This window comes from Lacerta agilis, chromosome 2 (genome assembly GCF_009819535.1).
Source record: "Lacerta agilis isolate rLacAgi1 chromosome 2, rLacAgi1.pri, whole genome shotgun sequence".
NCBI classification, from domain to species: domain Eukaryota; kingdom Metazoa; phylum Chordata; class Lepidosauria; order Squamata; family Lacertidae; genus Lacerta; species Lacerta agilis.
Genome location: NC_046313.1, coordinates 17,691,687 through 17,714,296, shown reverse-complemented (window position 1 = coordinate 17,714,296; position 22,610 = coordinate 17,691,687). Strand labels below are relative to the sequence as shown.

The 22,610-nt window shown below is 45.1% G+C and overlaps 1 non-coding gene across 1 annotated transcript; it reads right to left on the bottom strand.

The window, feature by feature from the left end:
• Window positions 1-17,110: 17,110 nt before the first annotated feature.
• On the bottom strand, window positions 17,111-17,182 carry TRNAT-CGU. Its single transcript has one exon. It is a non-coding gene; the product is annotated as a tRNA-Thr (tRNA).
• Between the last annotated feature and the right edge of the window lie 5,428 nt (window positions 17,183-22,610).

The following is a 22,610-nucleotide window of genomic DNA, read 5'->3' as shown; positions in this document are numbered from 1 at the left end:
CATCATCCCTAACTAGCAGGACCAGTAGTCAGGGATGATGGGAACTGTGGTCCGAAAACAGCTGGGGACCCAAGTTTGGGAAACACTACTCTAGATGTTCCTGGACTCCGGCTCCCATAAACGACAGCCAACTTGGTTTATGGTCAGGGATGATGGGAGTTGTAGTTCAAGGACATCTGGAAGGTTACATGTTCTCTATCCCTGGCTGAAGGATACATTCCACCCAGTCAAAAGCCCTGGAGATGAGGAGTATGTGGGGTTTGTGAGCAACACAAGCAGCAGCCCCTATACTGCTTAAGAGTTTGTTTTATTAAGAAGAAGAGTGGGGCACCATTTTTACATAACTTATGGCTGAAATCGTGAACCTTGTTAGTAGGGAGTAAGTTCCGTGGAACTGAATGGAGCTGGGTAAAGGTGTACAGGATTGCACTGTTAATAACTAAATAAAACAGATTAAAAACACAAACTCTTGGTCTTGTCTGGAAGCTGTGGGAGAATGATAGAGGGCAAGAGGGATTCCCTTCTCTTTGCCTCCAGGTGCGGAGGGAAAGAGTAACAGGGTTTGTAAGTGAGTTACTTTGTTGGATGTTGGTTAGCCCATTCGTCCATTTCTAAAATAGGCAACTGATATTGCTAAAACAGGAATTTTTTAAAGATAAACCTCTCAGCTAATGGTAAAGCAGATAGCAGGCAAGTTGTTGTTGTTGTTAATCCTCAGGGTCTCTTCTACTCTACAATCCTATGAGTCTATGTGTCTGTTATAGAATAGGACATCCCTATTTTCATCAGAGAAATGTTGGAAAGTATGCAGTTGGTTGAGTCACCCATGTAAAAACAGTGACTGGGTTATTAAAAGCAAACTCCTACTCAAAAGTTAAGTCCAGACCCCACTGAGTTAAATGGGGCTTTCTCCAAAGGCTGTGTGTATAGTCAAAAATACCACTGAGTTTTTAAAATCGTCTATCTATCTATCTATCTATCTATCTATCTATCATCTATCTATCTATCATCTATCTAATCTATTGCATTAAAAATATAAGAAAATAATTAAAACATTCTGGGGTCAATCCACCCAATGTTAAGGGCGGCCTCGTTTTATTGGTTTAAATGGGAAAATTAAGCATGTACCAAGATCTTTTCACACCGAAATCAACAGAAACTTCAGTGGTGCCCCATGCCTGTTGGTGAGTTGGCCATAAATGAGTTGGAAACTTAGGAAGCTGGCTTATCCTGAGAGAAGCCACTGATCCATGCAGCTCAGAATTGTCCACACAACCTGCTGGGCAGTGGGCAACATATAAATCTTTTAAACAATAAGAGTAGCCTGCATACTCATATACATGATGGCAATTTCCTCAGGAGTTCCAGAACTTTGGCTTGCTGCCAGCCCCACTGATTAACTGGGGGAAGAATTTTGATTTGCAACGAGAGCTTAGCTGATTAGCTGCCCCCACTTAATCGATTCAAGCTTTGTCGGTGGGCCTAAGATTAAGAAATGTGGCATCGCATGATCTCTAGGCCCTTCCCGCAAGCCTGATTCCTGCTGTCTAAGTGTGACAGCAAAAGTGAACCTGCACTGATCCTTCACCTGTCTTTGCCAATCCACCCTGTGGACAGCAGCAGCTGGAGGAGGAGAAAGGGAAGCACTGGCTGAGGGCACAATCTGGCCACAGTCGAGCACTCTTGAGAGCCCATTGATTTAGAAAAAGGGAGAATTAACAGCTCGGCCCCATGTGGTTTTCATTCCTAAGTATGTCCCGTTGCATTCAGTAGACCTTACGCCCAAGTAACGCTGCACAGAATTGAGATCTGGTCTGCACAAGGCGAAGCAGAATGAGGTAGCAGCATACCCTGCAACATTTCTCTGCTGAAAATTGAAACATTGTATTCCATTATTATTATTATTATTATTTATTATCATCAGCGCTTTTTCGTCTTCTTCCAGGGGGTACTCAAAGGTACGCAGTACCGGCACCCCTTAAAAAAATGTTGTTAAAATGTGTGACACTTACTGTAACAACTTCATGGTAAGTACTGGCACCTACCGTATTTTTTGCTCCATAAGACGCACTTTTTTCCTCCTGAAAAGTAAGGGGAAATGTCTGTGCGTCTTATGGGGCGAATGCATGGTCCCTGGAGCCAAGTTGCCCAGGGGCTAAAGGCAGATCCTGCTTTTTCTGTTTTAGAAAGAGGTAAAGGCTAACAAGAGGGAAAGAGAGTGTTGAAAGGAACCAGTTCAACAGCTGATTGTAAGAGATCGGGGAGGGAGATAAGGGAGCTAGCTCCCTTCCTGCCCCGCCCAGGCCCCTTGCACAGTAGTTCCTTTGCGAGGGCTGAGGATCCTGGGAAATTGAGTTTTTCAGCCATTTGGGGCTTTCTATTACTTTTCCTTACTGGCTTACTGGCTTACTGGTCTGTACTGGTTTGTACTGGTGCTTACTGGCTTGTCAGCAATGTTTTTCCCCCTTTGCAAAAGCTGCACAAATCTGAACTGATCCTCAAAAAAGCAGGGCTTTTCCCTTTGCAAAAAAGCTGCAAAACTTTGAGCTGATTCTAAAAACAACAACATGGGTTTTAGAGGAGGAAAACCAGAAAAAAATTTTTTTCTTGTTTCCTCCTTTAAAAACGCGGTGCGCCCAATGGTCCGGAGAGTCCTATGGAGCGAAAAATACAGTAAGTTTGCGTAAGTTAGTAAGTTTGCGTAAGTTAGTATGTTTGCGTAAGTTAGTAAGTTTGCGTAAGTTAGTATGTTTGCGTAAGTTAGTAAGTTTGCGTAAGTTAGTAAGTTTGTGTAAGTTAGTAAGTTTGCGTAAGTTAGTAAGTTTGCGTAAGTTAGTATGTTTGCGTAAGTTTGCGTAAGTTAGTAAGTTTGCGTAAGTTAGTAAGTTTGCGTAAGTTAGTATGTTTGCGTAAGTTAGTAAGTTTGCGTAAGTTAGTATGTTTGCGTAAGTTTGCGTAAGTTAGTAAGTTTGCGTAAGTTAGTAAGTTTGCGTAAGTTAGTATGTTTGCGTAAGTTAGTAAGTTTGCGTAAGTTAGTATGTTTGCGTAAGTTAGTAAGTTTGCGTAAGTTAGTATGTTTGCGTAAGTTAGTAAGTTTGCGTAAGCTAGTAAGTTTGCGTAAGTCAGTATGTTTGTGTAAGTTAGTAAGTTTGCGTAAGTTAGTATGTTTGCGTAAGTTAGTAAGTTTGCGTAAGTTAGTATGTTTGCGTAAGTTAGTAAGTTTGCGTAAGTTAGTATGTTTGCGTAAGTTAGTGAGTTTGAGTAAGTTAGAGTAAGTTAGAGTAAGTTAGTAAGTTTGAGTAAGTTAGAGTAAGTTAGTATGTTTGCGTAAGTTAGTAAGTTTGCGTAAGTTAGTAAGTTAGAGTAAGTTAGCAAGTTTGAGTAAGTTAGTAAGTTTGAGTAAGTTAGAGTAAGTTAGAGTAAGTTTGCGTAAGTTAGTAAGTTTGCGTAAGTAAGTAAGTTAGTAAGTTTGAGTAAGTTAGTAAGTTTGAGTAAGTTAGTAAGTTTGCGTAAGTTTGCATAAGTTTGAGTAAGTTAGTATGTTTGCGTAAGTTAGTAAGTTTGCGTAAGTTTTAGTAAGTTAGTAAGTTTTAGTAAGTTTTAGTAAGTCTAGTAATTTTCTGCTTGAAGAGACCATCGAGGCGCTCTATAATGCCTGCAGCTTGCGGGTGATGTGGGATATGGTAGACCCATTGGATGCCCCTCTCATTGGCCCAGTCCCTCACCTTGTGAACCTTGATCACTTTGGATGTGTAAAGGAGCTCCAAAATGCCTAACTAGCATTTCCAAACCTTTCAGGGTACTCTGCTGAGTCACTCTACTGCATGGGTAGGTCCAAAGATATCCTGAATAGGTGTCTACCATAGTCAAGACATATTGCCATCGTCCACTTTGAGTTAAGGATCCTATATAGTCTACTTGCCAGATCTGTCCTGGACCACTTCCCCTGTACAATTTCCCCATCGGGTTTTCACCAGAGGTAGTTGTTTCACACGAGAGCAGACTTGACAGTTGGCAGCCGCAGTGGCAGCTGCATCCACCAAACAAGGAATACCTCTACTTAGTGCCCATTCCCGTGTAGCTTTGGCACCTAAGTGCCCAGATTTCTCATGAGCCCATCGAGCTAGGATCAACAGCTCTTCGTCCTCCAGCTCTTGATCGGGTCTAGCTGCTCTTATTTTAGCCAAGTGATCTGCTGCTTGGTTATACAAAGCCTCAGGCGTCCCGGATACATGGCTATCCACATGGCCAACATGAACTTGTATTTGTGGAAGCAGCTGATTCAACTGCTCCCAAAGCTCTTGGCCCCATAAAGGCTGGACCTCAGTCGGGATATTGACATGCAATGCCCCTTCCGCCCTAGAAAGGAGGGGGGGTTGCAGTTATCACGAGCCCGACGCGTGCTCTGGGGATGTCCCCATCCCCCAGCACTATTGGCGCGGTGCCCTGCACGACTGGCCAACCGGCGCAGTCGGCTAGGGCGTGCCCACTGCATTTAAGTGGGCACGCGGCCAGAGCTCGTCCTCTTTGCTCGTGCTTCCAGCTGATCCGGTTTTCCCTTCCCACCCTCCCCTTTTTTAGGCTAGGTGCTTCATGACCTTGCTATGGACCTCGGTTGGTCGCCGTTGAGGGGCCTGGTAGGAATTTTCCCACTTGGCAAATTGGCTCCGCCTGGTGGTTTTCGCCTACCTCGTAGCAAATCGTCACAACTTTGGTTTGGCGGTTAGGCATTGGATTATCTCGGGAAGGCTAGGAGGTGGGGGGGGGGAGGTGGCACCATCACCTCCCCCAAATGCTGAAGGGTACTTTGATAAAGGAGTCCGGGCGGCGTGTCCGTGTCCGGAGCCGTGGAAGGTGAGGGCCTAAGGCATGCCCCATTTCGGTGATCACAGGGTGAGCTCCTAGCTGATGTGCAGCAGCAGGGCTCACCCATCTGTGGTTATCCCTTCCCAGACTGCCAGCACGACGGACTGGAGTCGGATATAGTTAGTTAGGTCCAATGCCTAAAGCCAATACCACTCAACATCCGTAACCAATAAAAGTTGTGGCCCTTTCTTGCCCATTTAACCTTATTCACGGTGTCTTGTGTCTTATTTACCACGGGAGGGGTCCGGATATTGACATGCAACCAATTCCCTTTTGAGACAAGGATGAAGTTGCTATCTGGATCAAACATGCCAATCTATGTTGTTTCACTGATTGGAACACCACATGACCTTGTAAGAATGCTAATGAAATACATATTTCACAAACAAATATATTAGTTATATATATAACTCAGTTACAGGTAGGTAGCCGTGTTGGTTTGCCATAGTCAAAACAAAATAAAAAATAAAAAAATAAAAAAATCCTTCCAGTAGCACCTTAGAGACCAACCTAAGTTTGTTCTTGGTATGAGCTTTTGTGTGCATGCATACTTCTTCAGATCCTTATCTGAAGAAGTGTGCATGCACACAAAAGCTCATACCAAGAACAAACTTACTGGTAGTTGGTCTCTAAGGTGCTACTGGAAGGATATATTACTCAGATAGTAGCTAGAGCTGAAATTTGTTGGTGGGGCAGGTTGAAGAAATAGCTTGAACAAATTTAGCAAATTCTGCATGTGATCATGCTTCGGTGACGATCAGATGTGGATGAAAACTCATAATTGGGAGACTTTCAGAGACCCATTTGCAGAATGTCTTGCAAAGTCTTTAAAAAAAGAGTATAAAGCCATTAAGCAAAGACTCAAGTAGATACAACTATTGCTATTATATCTCAAAAGAATGGAAATTGTAGGATTGAGAGTTCATGGATAATGATGCAGTTTAAATGGATTCTGTGTTTCGTAGTTTTAGTTAGTAAGTTTGAGTAAGTTAGTAAGTAAGTAAGTTTTAGAAAGTTAGCAAGTTTTAGTAAGTTAGCAAGTTTGCGTAAGTTAGCAAGTTTGAGTAAGTTAGTAAGTTTGAGTAAGTTAGTAAGTTTGAGTAAGTCTGTGTAAGTTAGTACAGTGTTTTTCAACCTTTTTTGGGCAAAGGCACACTTGTTTCATGAAAAAAATCACGAGGCACACCACCATTAGAAAATGTTAAAAAAATTAACGCTGTGCCTATATTGACTATATATAAAGTAATTTTTCAATTTTTCCCACGGCACACCAGGCAACATCTCGCGGCACACTAGTGTGCTGCGGAACAGTGGTTGAAAAACACTGAGTTAGTAAGTTTGTGTAAGTTAGTAAGTTTGTGTAAGTTAGTAAGTTTGAGTAAGTTTGCGTAAGTTAGTAAGTTTGCGTAAGTTAGTAAGTTTGCGTAAGTTTGTAAGTTTGAGTAAGTTAGTAAGTAAGTTAGTAAGTTTGTGTAAGTTAGTAAGTTTGCGTAAGTTAGTAAGTTTGAGTAAGTTTGCGTAAGTTAGTAAGTTTGCGTAAGTTAGTAAGTTTGCGTAAGTTAGTATGTTTGCGTAAGTTAGTAAGTTTGCGTAAGTTTGTGTAAGTTAGTATGTTTGCGTAAGTTAGTAAGTTTGCGTAAGTTAGTACGTCTGCGTAAGTTAGTAAGTAAGTTAGTAAGTTTGCGTAAGTTTGTAAGTTTGCGTAAGTTAGTAAGTTTGCGTAAGTTAGTAAGTTTGAGTAAGTTAGTAGAGCATCTGCCTTGCATGCAGAAGTTTCCAGGTTCAATCCCCCATTTCTCCAAGTAGGGTTGTGAAAGGTTTTCTGCCTGAAACCCTGGTACTCAAACGTCTTGGCTCCCGAACAGATTGGCTCCCGAACGCTGCAAAGCCGGAAGTAGGTATTCTGGTTTGTGAAAATTTTTCAGAAGCCGAATGTCCGATGTGGCTTCCTCGGCTTCCGATCGAGTGCAGGAAGCTCCTGCAGCCAATCGGAAGCCGCGCCTTGGTTTTCGAATGGTTTCAGAAGTTGTACAGACTCCTGGAACGGATTAAGTTCGAGAACCAAGGTACGACTGTATACAGTAAAGAGCTAGGTGGACCAGTAGTTGGACTCTGTCTTAAGCAGCTTCCCAGTGCAGAATTGTGATACAAGTAGCCCCTTTGGGAAGGCAGCGGGTGAACAGGCGGGCGAGCGAGGGAAGGGGGGGTTTGGGATCTCCTTACAACCGACGCTTTGTTAAGAGCCGTTCTGAGTGGAATTAAAACTGATGCCTTGTTTGAGCTCTGTCGCTACTGTACAGAAGGCAAAAGCATGCTTTGCTTCCTCCCTGATCTTGTGCAAAACCAAGGAGGTCAAATTCCAGAAGTTCCCTGGGCCTCATGTGTCATAAAAGTCAGAGAAACCATGTGCTGAAATCAGAGGCTTATTTCACCCATTTCCAGCACTTGCTCTGCACACAAGGGATTTATGGCAGCAGACGATGATGGATTTTTGTCCTTCTTTCCAATAGGCAAAACAGTCCGGGACTCCCACCTCGTTTTGTAAAAAGAAAAGAAAGAAAAGCTATCCTCTAGGGCAGGCACCCCGAAACTCAGCCCTCCAGATGTTTTGGGACTACAACTCCCATCATCCCTAGCTAACAGGACCAGGGTTCCATTTTTTAAAAAAAGGCAATTTCTGGGAAAGTGCAGAAATTGGATAACTGGCAAGATTAACAGCAAAATTAAGAGAATCTAATGATGAGTGTTTTATAGAATGGATGCCTTTCTCAGACTATTTAAATAAATATTATAGTATGATGAACTTGCGAGCAGGATTTGAGCTATGAGCAACAGAAGTAATTAGGTTACCATATTGTAAAGTTGCAATATTTAATATAATATTACAAATAGGTTGCAGCAGAACAGGAGGAACAACAACTCCATGGAAAGCATGGTGGAAAGTTGATAAAAACAAAGAGAAAAAATGGAATTGTGTTTTGGCTGTATATGTTAGAAATGTTGAAACTTAGTAGAATATAACTGAAAAAAGGGAAAGTATAGAAACTGGGACTGCAAGATTGAACTGAATAGTCTGCTTGCAGTGGAACTCTATGTGGCTATCCATAAGTAAGTCTGACTGAATTCAAGTAATCTTTCTCCTTGGTAGAAGGTCCCAGTATAGAATAATAGTCTTACAGCACAACCCCTAAACATGTTTACTCAGAAGTAAGTCCTATTGAATGAAATGGGGCTTGCTCCCCAGTAAGTGGGGATAGGTTTGTAGTGTAGTGTAGTGTAGAGCCAGTGTGGTGTAGTGGTTAAGAGTGGTAGACTCGTTATCTGGGGAACCGGGTTCATGTCTCCACTCCCCCACATGCAGCTGCTGGGTGACCTTGGGCTAGTCACACTTCTCTGAAGTCTCTCAGCCCCACTCACCTCACAGAGTGTTTGTTGTGGGGGAGGAAGGGAAAGGAGAATGTTAGCCGCTTTGAGACTCCTTCAGGTAGTGAAAAGCGGGATATCAAATCCAAACTCTTCTTCTTCTTCTTCTTCTTCTTCTTCATCTAGCAGTTTGAAAGCACATCAAAGTGCAAGTAGATAAATAGGTACCACTCCGGCAGGAAGGTAAATGGCGTTTCCGTGCACTGCTCTGGTTCGCCATAAGCGGCTTTGTCATGCTGGCCACATGACCCTGAAAAACTGTCTGCGGACAACGTCAGCTCCCTCGGCCAGTAAAGCGAGATGAGTGCTGCAACCCCAGAGTCGTCCGTGACTGGACTTAACTGTCAGGGGTACCTTTACCTTTACTTTTTAAAAAAGAGAATAGGAAAAATTTCACATTCTTTGCTATAATAATAATAATAATAATAATAATAATAATAATAATAATAATAAATACCTAGCCCCCTCTGATTTTAAATCATATTATAAATGATTTTTATTATTTGATAAACTATGGAAGTCTGTTCTTACTTCAGCTCCAGTTGTTTGTTCATGCATAAATCTCAAAAAAAAATATTATGAAACTTTGCACGAGTGCTGTTTGTCCCTGGCTAAAGTACAAAGGATACACTTACTAATTCAAAATGCTGGAGACGTGGGCTGGATTATGCTGGTTTTAAACAAACATTGTATGGCTCACTGCATATTAAGAAACATCAGATAAATGTAATTGAATATGGTAAGATCATTACAGAGCATTTTATCATATTGGGTAATACAAGATCATGTAGATATAGCAAATATGCAATTAGTTGGTAATATGTTGTTATCAGCCAGAATCTTAGCAGCCTCTAAAATGGAAACCTGTTGGCGTTCCTTCTGTGACAGAATGGCTCAGTAAAATACAGTATATGGCTAAAGCAGTAAATTAACAACTATGTCTGACTAGGATTCGTATTGCTATCCTAAATGTACTTACTAGGGAGCAACATGGTGACATTACTTCTGAGTAAACATACACAGCACTACCTTTTTAATCTACGTGGGGGGGGGGAATGTATGTCAAATGGGGTTCTTTTGTTAAAGTTCTGAAAAGCTCGTCTTAAGGGACACAGGGATCTATTTCAATATTTCCACGAATGTTATTGTGTCTGTTTGGCATGTTTTTCTTTATTGTTTGCTGAATGTACACATGCCTCGTGTTTAATGTATTTTAAAATATTTAAATATTTAAGGAAGCACTATAAACAAATTGACAGCTGCATGAGAAACCAAGAATTCAGCATAAAATTGTGTGCGACCCCCTCATCACCTAGTATGTTTTTAAACTATGTTTACTTAATGTTCTTTCTTATACATGGAGATAGCAACTGTAAAGTCCCCCCCCCCCAATAGTTCTGCCTTGACTTCCCACAACGGGGCATGTTTATAAGAGTACGGTAAGTATCCCTGGAAGGTTGACTGGGTATTGTGCACCTTGGAACGATAATTTCTCCCTCACACTTAATTTAATACGGTCATTCTAAATTCTCTAAAATCCTGGATCTGAATGATTTGGGGATATACTTGCTCTAGGCTGGGAGAATTGCCCCCCCCCCATTTTTTTTTTACTCTTTCCACATTCAGTGGTTAGAATGTTGGACTAGGACCTGGGGGTGGGGGTGGGGGCTAAGGTTCAAATCCTCACTCATTCATGAAGCTCACTGGGTAATTGTGCAACATTTGCTCTTAGTTTAACCCACCCCATAGGGTCATTGTGAGGACAAGATGGTGAGAATACCTTGAGATATTTAGGGGAATGATGGTGAAGTCAAAATGCTGCATTAGCAGTCCCCCTGGGGTACAAACTTGGGCAGCGTGGATGGAGGTCCTGGGCTGCCCAGACGGTAAGACCCCCCTCTCAGCCTCACTGATGTGGTCCAAAGGAAAGCAGAGCAATAGGTTTGGTGCTAGCATGGCTGCAGGAGTTGCCAGAAGATATCCTGCAAGGCAGCGGAAGTTTAGGACCAGAGTTTTCCTCCTCTTAGGGTTGGCAGAATGCTCCTGGGAGGGACGGCAGACCCCCAGTACCTCCGAGCGTCTCCCAGTAGGCACGTCTCTGTAATGGCATGTCCCTTCACTCCAGAGTGCCTCTCTGCGACCTTTCTCGTATGAAAAGAGCACACAAGTCTTCTAGCATCACGCAGCAAGAAGAAGGAAACATCCATAGATCTAAACTACATTTTATTTACAATATATACAGAGACTCCATGTTTCACGTCTGTGTTCTCCAAGTTCTGGCAGAACAACCAGCGTACAGCAAAAGTGAAAGTACAGTACAATAACACTCCCAACGGAAGAGATAAGGCAGTCTTCCGTTCCCACACTCTCTCAGACAGACTCATGAGATTTATAGTAATCACACTAGCACAGCATTGGGTACGTAAAATCCCAACAGTTAGATGGGTTCCTTTCCCAAGTTGACATGCCCCATCTACCCCTCACTTCCCTCTACAGAATGTGCAAAAACTGCCTTCTTGACCATTGGACCCACTGTTGGTCTTGTCTGCCCAATCTGCCAGAGCCTGTTTTCACATGCAGGGGAAGTCTCTAACTCACCAAGGGTTTGAAGACCCATTGGCTAACCTCACCTGGTTTAGCCAGCCAGTCGAAGGCATTTCCTAGGGTGGGGCTCCTGTTGCATGCTGACTGCTTCTAGGAGCCACAGGTGAGGGCTGAGTGCAGGGTGGGGACCAAAGGTGGAAAAACTATCCCAGAAGGAGCATGACGTGTGCTCCATCAGAGGTACTACTCCTCTGACAACAAGTAATAAACAGTAGCACTAAAGAATATAATTTTACTTTTCTCAGTTTGCTTTGCTTAAGCCAAAAAAATTCTACAGTGGTACCTTGGAAGCCGAATGCCTTGGCTCCCGAACAAAATGTCTCCTGAACAATCGAAACCTGGAAGTGAGTGTTCTTGTTTTCAAATGATTTTCAGAAGCTGAACATCTAGTGCAGCTTCCCATTGGCTGCAGGAAGCTCCTGCAGCCAATCAGAAGCCGTGCTTTGGTTTTCGAACGGGTCTGGGAGTCGAACGGACTCCCGGTGTGCATTCTGTTCGAGAACTAAGGTACGGCTGTACTATGTTTGCCCAGTAGTGGGCAAGCCTGGAGATGCATGAAGGATTAACCTAAGGTGGCATATAATACTTCAAGTTTCAAATCAAGTGGGCTCTCATCCCCGAAAGCTGATACCGCAATAACAGTGCAGTGAGACAAACTCCCTGATAAGGGAGTACAGCATAACATTGCAGCCTAATACTGCTAATCTTTAAGGTGCCGCAATTCACTGTTGTGTTTGCTGCGATAGATTAACACAGCTGCCCCTCTGGAATTTGAAGCCATTTTCCAGCAAACATTGGATGAAAACAAAACAAAACACCAAAGGCTACCAGGGAGGCTTCTCACGACCTCCAACATTTCTCTGATTAAAATAGGGGCGTCCTATTTCATTTAACAACAACAACAACTTTATTGTTTATCCCCCCCATCTGATTGGGTTGCCCCAGCCAGGGCCGGTGCTAGGGTTTTTTGCGCCCTAGGCGAGATCACCTTCTGGCGCCCTCCCGGCCAATCCCTAGCACCGACCCTGCGTAGAAGCCCAATTTTGGGCTGCTCCCCCCTCCCCTGCCAGCCGCCACTCTGCTGCTGGCGGAGCGGCACCGGGCGGTGGGGGGCAGGCTGGCCAGCGCCCCCTCCATTTTGGCGCACTAGGCAACTGCCTAGTTCGCCTAAAATGGACATGCCAGCCCTGGCCCCCGCCACTGTGGGCAGCTTCCTACATATACGGTAAAACATAATAAAATGTTAAACGGGGGGGGGGGGGGGTTCCTTATACAGGGCAGCCTTCAGGTGTCTTCCAAAGGTTGTATAGTTAACTTATCTCCTTGGCTGGGGGGGGGGGGTGTCGCATAACTCCATACCCTCCAACATTTCTCCAATGAAAACAGGGATGTCCTAAGGAAAAGCGGGACATTCTGGGATCAAATCAGAAACTAGGACGGCTTCTGTAAATCTGGAACTGTCCCTGGAAAACACGGACACTTGGAGGGTCTGGGTTTTGTTATTACTACTACTGGGTTTTTTAAAACAAGAATAACGTTATACAAATAAGTAGATCAAGTTTTCTCATGTCATTTGTGTATCACAAAAATAGCATAATAAATGTGGAAAAATATCTACAACATACGTTTCATTATTAGTGGTCAATGTATAAGTTCTTGGTTCATGGTTTAAACAATTAGGAAGAAGGAGGGGGGAAGGGGAAATGGTGAGTGGGATTGGGGGGGGGATGTAACAATTCATCAAAGAGTACCGGTAGTTCATCCAAGGAACCAGTTACCTCGAAGGGATGGGTTGGTGATGTCAAGCCAAGGCTGGAAATCCATCTGTTGGGGGACACACTAACTCCATACTCCCTGAATCTGAAGTAGTAGAGTAGACTTCAAGGCTACTTCAAGGCCTACTCTGATTCCATGATTTTGTGAAAATCTCAGGGCTGCTTCTAGGACTACATTAACTTTCACCACCTCTCCTGCTGTTGGGCGCCTCTAAGCTTTGAGTTTGCTCAGTGCTCAGTTCTGCAGGCAAAACTGTTGTCCAGTAGCCAACGGTGGAGGAGGAGGAGGGAAAGGCTAGAGTCATTTGACGTGAAATCATAGACAAGTTCTGGGCTTCCGTCCAGAAAGTCTGTGTTGCCTGCTCTTTGGGTCGATCTGTTTGCCTGCTGAGTCACCCTTTTGAACTGCAAGTTTGCATTTTGCGGGGAGAAATGCAGCGCGGGGACAGCCTTTGGCCTAAACATTAGCTTGTAAACAAAAAACGAAAAAAGGAGCTGGTGAGCTTGTGGTCAAACGCAGTCACGGGTGGTGGAGGGGGTGGGAATTCCTTGCTTGGTTAATTTAAATGTGGATATACCGCCACACCTGAAAGGATAAAGCATGTTTCCCGCTGATGTAGCATAAATGCTTCTGGCACAAACACTTTCAGCATTGGCCAATGAAACTGGTCCATGTGTTGGAGAAACATCATGCACCCAGCAATACCATTGAATACAGAGCCAATAGGTGAAGAGATGCTCTTAGGGCAGCACTGGGGAGCGGGAAATATATTGTTACAAACGCTGGGTGCCTCTTACTCCCAGTGTGGTGTAGTGGTTAAGAGCAGTGGACTCGTAATCTGGTGAACCGGGTTCACTTCCCCACTCCTCCACACGCAGCTGCTGGGTGACCTTGGGCTAGTCACACTTCTCTGAAGACTTTCAGGCTCACTCACCTCACAGTGTTTGTTGGGGGGGGGGGAAGGAAGGGAAAATAGATTGTTACCCGCTTTGAGACTCCTTAGGGTAGTGATAAAGCAGGATATCAAATCCAAACTCCTCCTCCTCCTCTTCTTCTCCTTCTCTGCCAAGTGGCAGCAAGAACCCATGGCGTTCCAGGTGCTCACCCAGGGTCTGTGTTCCTTTGGAGAACTGAGACAAGGCAGTGACTGCCATAGCTTTTATAAATATAGTTTATTCACCTATTTACACCTTCAGCCAGACTGCCCAAGATGGATCCCAGTCTTTCCTTCTCCTCCTCCTCCTCCTCTTTTGCTCAAAGACTCCATTTTCCAGTCACTTCAAACACACACCCCATCACCATGGCAACATCCATCTCCCCAGGCCAAAGGATTCCTCTGGAAAGGCCCATCAAAGACCTTTTGTCATTTTAACAGATTTCCTCTTCGCTAGGCCAGCTAGGTTGGTTTGCATAAGCCAGCCCGGGGATTCCCTGCCTGGCACAGCTCTGCAGTTTGTACTTTCCTTTCATCCATGTCCCAATTAATCCAAATCTTAACATTTATTAATTTCTAGGGTTTAGGGGAAGGACGCGGGTTGCACTGTGGTCTAAACCACAGAGCCTAGGGCTTGCCAATCCGACGGTTGGCGGTTCGAATCCCCGTGACAGGGTGAGCTTCCGTTGCTCGGTCCCTGCTCCTGCCAACCTAGCAGTTCGAAAGCACGTCAAAAGTACAAGTAGATAAATAAGTACCGCTCCGGCGGGAAGGTAAACGGCATTTCCGTGCGCTGCTCTGGTTCGCCAGAAGTGGCTAAGTCATGCTGGCCACATGACCTGGAAGCTGTCTGTGGACAAATACCCGGCTCCTTGGCCTATAGTGCGAGATGTGTGCTGCAACCCCAGAGTTGTCCGTGACTAGACCTAACAGTCAGGGGTACCTTTACCTTTAGGGTTTATGGGAATCTTCCCCCCCCCCATCAGTAACATCAAGAAAGTACGAAATGGTGTTTGAAATGTGCAACAAACGGGGGAGGGGGGAGAGACACCATTCGTGCTCTGCTTTAGGCAGAATCAGGCTAATAATAATTAATCTGGCATGTGTCTCATGTCCTAAACATTACTGGGGAGATGGCGTCGGAAGCGGTCGATGCTCAGTCAGAGAGCATGTGGTTGTTAGGCCTTTAAACAACCCTGACAATAGTGTCCACAATTATTTTGTGTCCTCCCCCTCCTTTTTTGGTTCGGATACCGGCAGCCCATGCCTCTCTCTGGAAACCAGTCTTTCAAGTCAAATGGAAAACCCCACCGGGCCCTTGTATCATCTGCAAGAAATGTTACATAACTTCTACGTTTGATCTAAGGGCATGCCACAACATGTGGAAGCGCCCTTCCCTGCCCCCTTCCAATTCATAAGGGAAGAGAAAAGTCAAGGAGGGGGGGGGGAAATCCAGGGTGAAATAACACCTAATTATGTCAAGCAAATCGGTAGGGCTGCCAACTCCCCCCCCCCCCCGCTGAATGGGACTTTAATAGCGACTTGAACCACAGACATTAGCTGGTGGTGGAGCTTGGCTCTGTGCTAGGGGTTCCCAAACATTCTTCCCCAGGGACCATTCAGAAATTGCTGAGGGTCTTTACAAACCACTCTGTGATTCTTCTGCCTGTTGTAGCAATTGTAACATGCTGTGCTAAATGCTGCATGGTGTCAAATTGTATTTTTAAAAATTATTTCTTCTATTGTATTTTATTATACTGTATTGGAAATAAAAGTGACAATAATACAATTTAAAATAAATATAAAAATGTCATGCGAGGGATTATTTATTACTATTATATTATATTATAATATATTATATTGTGAATTTTATTACTATTATATTATAATATATTATATTGTGATTTTATCTTGTGAACCACCCTGAAACCTGTGGGTATAGCGTGGCATGCCAATTTATACCTGTATACCTGAAGGAGTGTCTCTGCCCCATCATTCAAGCTTCTTCTCAGTAGTCTTGCTTGCATTGTGGAACGCCCTCCTATCATATGTCAAAGAAATAAACAACTATCTGACTTTCAGAAGATATCTGAAGGCAGCCCTGTTTAGGGAAGTTTTTAATGTTTGAGATGGTGCTTAACGCGTTTAATTTGATGGAAGCTGCACCGAGTGCCTGGGGCAAACCAGTCAGATGGCCAGCATTTTTTTTTTTTTATTATTATCATCATCATCATCATCATCATCATCATCATCATCCACCCATCTGGCTTGGTTTCCTGGTACAGTAATTCCTGATTCCATTTTTGCAGCATCCATGCAGAGGCCAGTTCTTGGAAACCAATTTTATTTTATTTTTTAAAATCAGGCTAAACAAGGTCTCTTACAACTAACAGTCGCTGGATGGGAGTTCCCATCCCTCCCTTCTCCCACCCCCAAAAAGAGGGTTCCAGGTGAATGCGAGGCGAAAAATTCCGGCTCCCACTTCCTGCCTTGGACCGATTGCGGATCCTAATTTAAGGATGCTCCCCATCGTGCGGGGGCGGGCGGGCGGACGGGGTCCTATTCAGCGAAAACCCGCCCGCCCTCTTAACGCCCTCCTCCTCCTCTGCGCGAGGTTTTCCTCCCCCTTTCAAGAGCGAGCCATCCCCACACATCCAAGGATTTCCCCCACCGCAAATAAATCCATGCGTCACATAGACAAGTGCGCATGACGTCAAGAGGACGGGGGCGCTCTCCCCCCTTCTCTTGACGTCGGGTTTCTTGCAAAAGGATTGCGTCGCATGCATGCACTTTCTGTGCAGGACCGAGCCTGAAGCGGCAGACGCAGCGGTTGAAGTATTATTATTTGTTCTGGTGGGAATGCTGCACGCGGTTGTTGTTTTTTTAAAGAAAAGATCCCGGTGCCACCCGTGTCGGGGAAATCCACGGGGTGGTGGTAGTTGTTTTTATTGCAACGCCCCTCGAGGGAGTTGCATGGCCTCTCTCTCTCCTTTGCTGCGGGAAGAGATCTGTCTGTCTGTCTGCATGTATGTGGTTCCGCGCGTGGGTCTCTCCTCCGCGACGCCACTTCCCATTCCCTCTCCGTCGTGCGTGGGCTGCAGCAAAGGTTCCTAACGTTTGGCTTCCTAACTAGCCTTCCTAACATGCCACGCCGCAGCAATCTCTTGCAGTTGCAGCACTCTTTTGCAGCCCTGCTTTCCCGTGCAATGGAGGGGGGCCTGCAGCACCTTTCGCTCCAAGATCCGCTGGTCTCGCAGGGACAAATCCGACCCGCTCGCGCGCGTGCCTGAGCCCCTCCCCAGGGAGGAGCAGCCAAGGGGGAGAACAGGGTGGCAAAGCCCTTCCCCTCCGCCGCCACTTCAAAAGCGAGAATGGGGGGGGGGGCGGAGGAAATTCAATGGAAGGAAACAGCGAGGCTGGCAAAACAAAAAGCGGCTCGCGAAAGGGACTCCCGTTTCCATCGCCCTCCTTTTGCGAGCCGTGACGCAGTTTAAAGTCCCAGTTACGAGGCACGGACGGGGTTCGAACCCGCGATCTTCGGTTTACGAGACCGACGCCTTACCACTTGGCCACCGCGCCTGACGGGCTAGCAGCAGGGAAAAGCAGCCAGTGGAAGGGAGGTTCCGGGTTCACGTTCTGCCTCCGCGGCCGAACGTTCCCATCCGCCTCGCGCGCCCGGTTCCAGCGTCTGCTGCTGCTGCAAAAAAAGCAAGGATAGGGTCCGTTCGCCTTGCCAAAACGAAAAGGGTTTTGCAAGCGCCGCGCCCGGGCGCCTTCGGCGGGCGAGCTTCGCGGTGTTTATGCACGCGCAGCTCAACACACACACACTCACCCCACGATTTGCAACACTCCTCCCCATTCATTTCCAAGCGCTCGCGGAGGCGCACCAGTTGCTCCAAAATGGGCTGCACGCGAACAGGCCTGCAAAGGGGAGCAGCTCCGGTGCATCTTTCTCTTTCTGCTCCTTTCCCTTCTCATGCAAAAATAAAATAAGTGTGCAATTCATGTTTTAAGGGCAATTAGATGGTATGCAAGCTGCACCCTCCAGGTCTTAGTCAACAAACTGCTGCTTTTTTATTTCTTGTTGGGTTTTTTTGTGCGCTCGGAATTTCGAATCCAGCCAACATCAGACCAAAGTTTCAGGATGGACCCGGCGGGGAAGGAATGGAAATCAGCCATTTTTAAACCCCAGCACCGCTTGGAGGAAGGCAGACTGTTCTGTTTTTTTGCCTCCCGTTGGGAGGAAAGGCTCTGCTCAAACGGGAGACGAAAAGAGGGTGTCCGCGGCTCCTGAAGGGTCTGACGGGCTTGAAAACAAGCGAGTGGAGAAATCGGCTCAGACGCCGGATTAATGGTGCCTGTGCTCCGATTCCTCGTCCGCTCCAGAAGCCATTTTGGCTGGGCTATAGCGCTGCTGCTGGGCTAGGCAAAAAGCAGACACCGCTTCCCAAACTAACGCGAAAATAGAAGGTTAAAGATGGCCTCTGCTTGTAATAGTTAACAGGAGCTTTTGTTCTTTGAACTGAGAAACTTGCCCCCCCACCCTCTGAATTTCTTTAAACATGCTCCCAAACTGAGGGTTTATATATATACAAACTGCTTTATCTGCAGAGTGGCCTTTCCCCTAAGGGAAACGCATTATTTTGGGGGCGGAAAATGGGACTCTGCAAATGGACAGTTGTGATGAGAATCAGCTTGTTCTTAAAAAAAAAAAAGAAAAAGAAAGAAATAGTGACTCAGGATACAGTGCCTCTGAGCACGTGCAGAAACTCTGTTTTCTTTCTAGAAGTGACTGGAATCACAGGATGTTTTTGATTATGCACAGTTGCATATGGTGAAAACAATATTCTCTCCCCAACCCCATCACTCACGGTTTTACATCATACCCCCGTTTTTCTTCCCAGCAGTTCTAGGTACACGTGTGTCTTGTTTTCCCACTTCCCTTTTCATCGTCATTACAGGCTTTGGCTGAAAGAGACTGATTTGCCCCCAAACCACCCTCTGCACTTCATGGTTGAGAATGGATCTGAACTGTGGTCTCCCCGGTGCAGAACTCCACCCCAATTGGCTCCGAGACCCATTTTTAACTCTGGCAGCAGAGCAGAATGCAAATTTCAGGGTGTGCCAGCGTCATTCTGGTTAGCTGCCCTGTGTTGCAATAGGGCTAAAGACGACCATAATAGTCTGACTGTTCTTCATATGAAGGAGATGCCCTGGGAGGTATGCATCATGAGGGCACTTCAGAGGCTGACAGAAGGCCTGGATACCCAGTGGGGGGGGGGGGGGCCCACACGCACACACACTTTACAGAAGACATCCCTCTGTTCAAAGGGCCGCCTGGTCCAAGTCTGGTTTAAAGATAACAAATCAGGAAAATAAAAAATAAAAAAATTCCTTCCGGTAGCACCTTAGAGACCAACTACGGTAAGTTTGTTCTTGGTATGAGCTTTCGTGTGCATGCACACTTCTTCAGATAAACTTAAACGGAAGTCACCAGACCCTTAAATATAGTGAGGGAGTGGGAAGGGTTTCACCTGGCAGTATATTGCAGGTGGTGCTGTGGTCTCAACCACGGAGCCTCTTGGGCTTGCTGATCGGAAGGTCGTTGGTTCGATTTCCCGCGACGGGGTGAGCTCCTGTTGTCCCGTCCCATCTCCTTTTTTTTTTAAATGCTTTTTATTTTCAAATAACAAAACAAAAAACACAAACATACAACAAAATAGAAATAAATACATATTTGTTAACTATAATTATTACATTATAACCTAAACTCCGCCGAGTTTTCAGACTTCCTTCCTTCTCTACTTTAGTTTTCTAACCTTCATCATTCTTACACTTTCCCTCAATTTCATATGTTTATTAACCTCTTCGTACTGCCACTATCCATCGTTATTTTTCTATTACTCTGCAAGTATTTCATCACACCTGTAAGTGATTTACAAATTTTTACAGTCTTTTAAATATTCCAAAAAATTACTCCACTCTAATTGAAACTGCTGATCTTTTAGGTTTCTTATTCTCCCTGTTAATCTCGCTAGTCCCGAATATTCTAATAATTTCTTTCTCCATTCTTCCACCGTTGGCATATCCGTCGATTTCCATTTCTGTGCTAGCAGGATTCTCGCTGCTGTGGTGGGATAAAATAAAAAATCTTCTGGTCTTTCCCGTCCCATCTCCTAGCAGTTTGAAAGCACACCAGTGCAAGTCAATAAATAGGTACCGCCACGGCGGGAAGGTAAACGGCGTTTCCATGCGCTCAGGCTTCCGCCATGGTGTCCCGTTGCGCCAGAAGCGATTTAGTCCCGCTGGCCACATGACCCGGCAAGCTGTCTGTGGACAAACGCCGGCTCCCACAGCCTGAACACAAGATGAGTGCAGCAACCCCAGAGTTGCCTTTGACTGGACTTAACCGTCCAGGGGTCCTTTACCTTTTCAAAAAAATATTGCGGGTGAAACTGCCCCTTCTCTCAAGTCCCTCTGCTACCAGTGGATTGACATTGAAAGCGGCGCTGATAGCAGAGGGACTCAGGAGCGGTGTTGCTTTCACCTGAGGTATACCCCCAGGTAAAGCTGCCATTGCGGTCTGCTCCTCCTACCAGTCCTGGGCGATGTATCAATACATCGCTCGGGCCTGTTACTAAGTTAGGTCCATTAATTTCAACAGGTCTGCACAAACCAAAACTTAGTTTTAGTGGTGCCACTGCCACCACTTCACATATTTCAAATCGTCTCCCAGGGAGGCCTCTTGTTAGATGGTAATGTTTGTTACTTCACTTACCTCAAAATGCTGTAAGCCAGCTCTGCTGCAATGCTTGGGGTGGGTTTTCCCCCCCCTCTCCTCCTGATGAGTGGGGGCCCCTAGGCTTCTGTTCCCCAAAATTCTGCCCCGATAGCACTGGTTTGCTAGGGTGAGCTGACGCAGGCAATGAACAGCTGCGGGAACCAACTCATCTGAGTCTTTGCCTGGGAACTCCAGTTGAAGGGACGTCTAAACATAGAATAAATAATAAAGTCCTCGGCAAATACAAATAACTATCCATTATCTGCCAGTTACACAGCATGGTTGCTTGTGACGCTCATTAAAAAGGCAGGTTTTTTTAAAGCTTTCTAGGTTCCTGCCTAGCTTCCTCACTTTTCTGGTCCCTGTTAAAAGAATTGAGCAAAGATCTTAGAGCACCATCTACTGTCCTCACTTGTTAACGCGATATTAAAACACACACACACACACAGAGAGATGTTAACTTCTAAAATGTCATGCTGCTAGGACTGAAGCTTGCCATTTGGGGGGAAGGAAAAGGTTTTGGGGGGTTGTACTCATTGACTTGGTGATCCCCAGAATCGCATTGATACTTGGCGGAGGATTGTAATGAAGAAGTCATCCATGAACCACAATTTTCAAAACTCAGAAAGGAATCCCTTTCACTTGCTTTCTCACCTTTACAACGTGGCAGAAATATAGTTGTGACCCCCCCCCCCCCAAAAAAGTGGGGCAGGTCAACTATAAGCACCCGTCCATTCCCTGCCCCCCCATCTCTCTCACCGCCAACAAAAACTAATAAATGAATAGAAACAGAACCTACCCATGTGGCGCTGACACAAAAACCTTACACATACACTATGTCAGGGGTCAGGAAACTTTTTCAGCAGGGAGCCGGTCCACTGTCCCTCAGACCTTGTGGGGGGCTGGACTATATTTTGAAGAAGAAAAAACAAATGAGTTTCTATGCCCCACAAATAACCCAGAGATGCATTTTAAATAAAAGCACACGTTCTACTCATGTAAAAACACCAGGCAGGCCCCACAAATAACCCAGAGATGCATTTTAAATAAACACGCTGGTTCCGTGGGCCAGGTTTAGATTGGGCCGGATCCAACCCCCGGGCCTTAGTTTGCCTACCCATGCACCATGTAGAAGAATGAAAGTTTACTATCTTATTTTCTCCTCCCACCTCTTTTCTCCCGTAATTTTATACTGTCTTATAACAGTGTCTCACATCGAATATGAATAATCTGTAGAAGGAACTCCCTGAACTGAAAGCAGAGACGCTGTATGTACTTTTGTAACCCAAGAAAATCTTCAGTAAAAACATTTCCCCCCCCAAAAAATGTGGCAGGTGAAAAGGGGCAACTGCTGCGACATCTTTGCAGCTTCCATCCAGTTCAGAGTGCCTTGCCTGAACTCCAGGATCATGACTCTCGAACTCTGAGCTTGCTGCCAAGCCTAGACTGTTGCCTGCTTGGATAAACATTTCTTACACATAAGAGCCTATGTGTGTGTTGGGCATAAGGCAGGGCAAAGGGCATATCTGACCGTAACAGGACTTTGGGAACAGGCAAATCCCATCAGTTAATAACTTGGGCAGCTATGAAACCCTATTAATATATTTGTGATCTTGCCTGTTTGGCATCCCGAGGAATTCAGTGTGAAGCTAGCTATAATCCCCTAGCTGTAATCTCAAAGCAATGTGCAGTTAACAGAACTTCCAAGCGCCCATATTTTCCAGGGAAAGTCCTGGATTTACATAAGCCATCCTGGTTTCTTATTTGATCCCAGACTGTACCGTTTTTCCTTACGACGTCCTTATTTTCATTGGCAAAATGTTGGAGGGTATGGAGTTATGTGACCCCCCCCTGCCCGAACCAGAAACCTTTAGAAAACATCTGAAGGCAGCCCTGCATAGTGTAGTTTTTAATGTTAAATGCTTTATAATTTTTTAAAATGTATGTTGGAAGCCACCCAGAGAAGCTGAGGCAACTCAGTCAAATAATATTAATTATTATGGAACAGGATGTCCTATTTTCATCGGAAAAAATCTTGGAGCGTATGGATTAATGCGAAATATAAAGAGGTGCGATCTTGCATGGGTAGCCAAATATATTGAGGAGAAGGGGGGATTGGCGCAGCATTTTTCAGCTCATTTGAGGAAATCTTCTAAATGCTAATGTTGCCCATTAAAATAAGAAGTCTGTCCGGCAGGTGACACATTTCACTATTGACTTTATTTC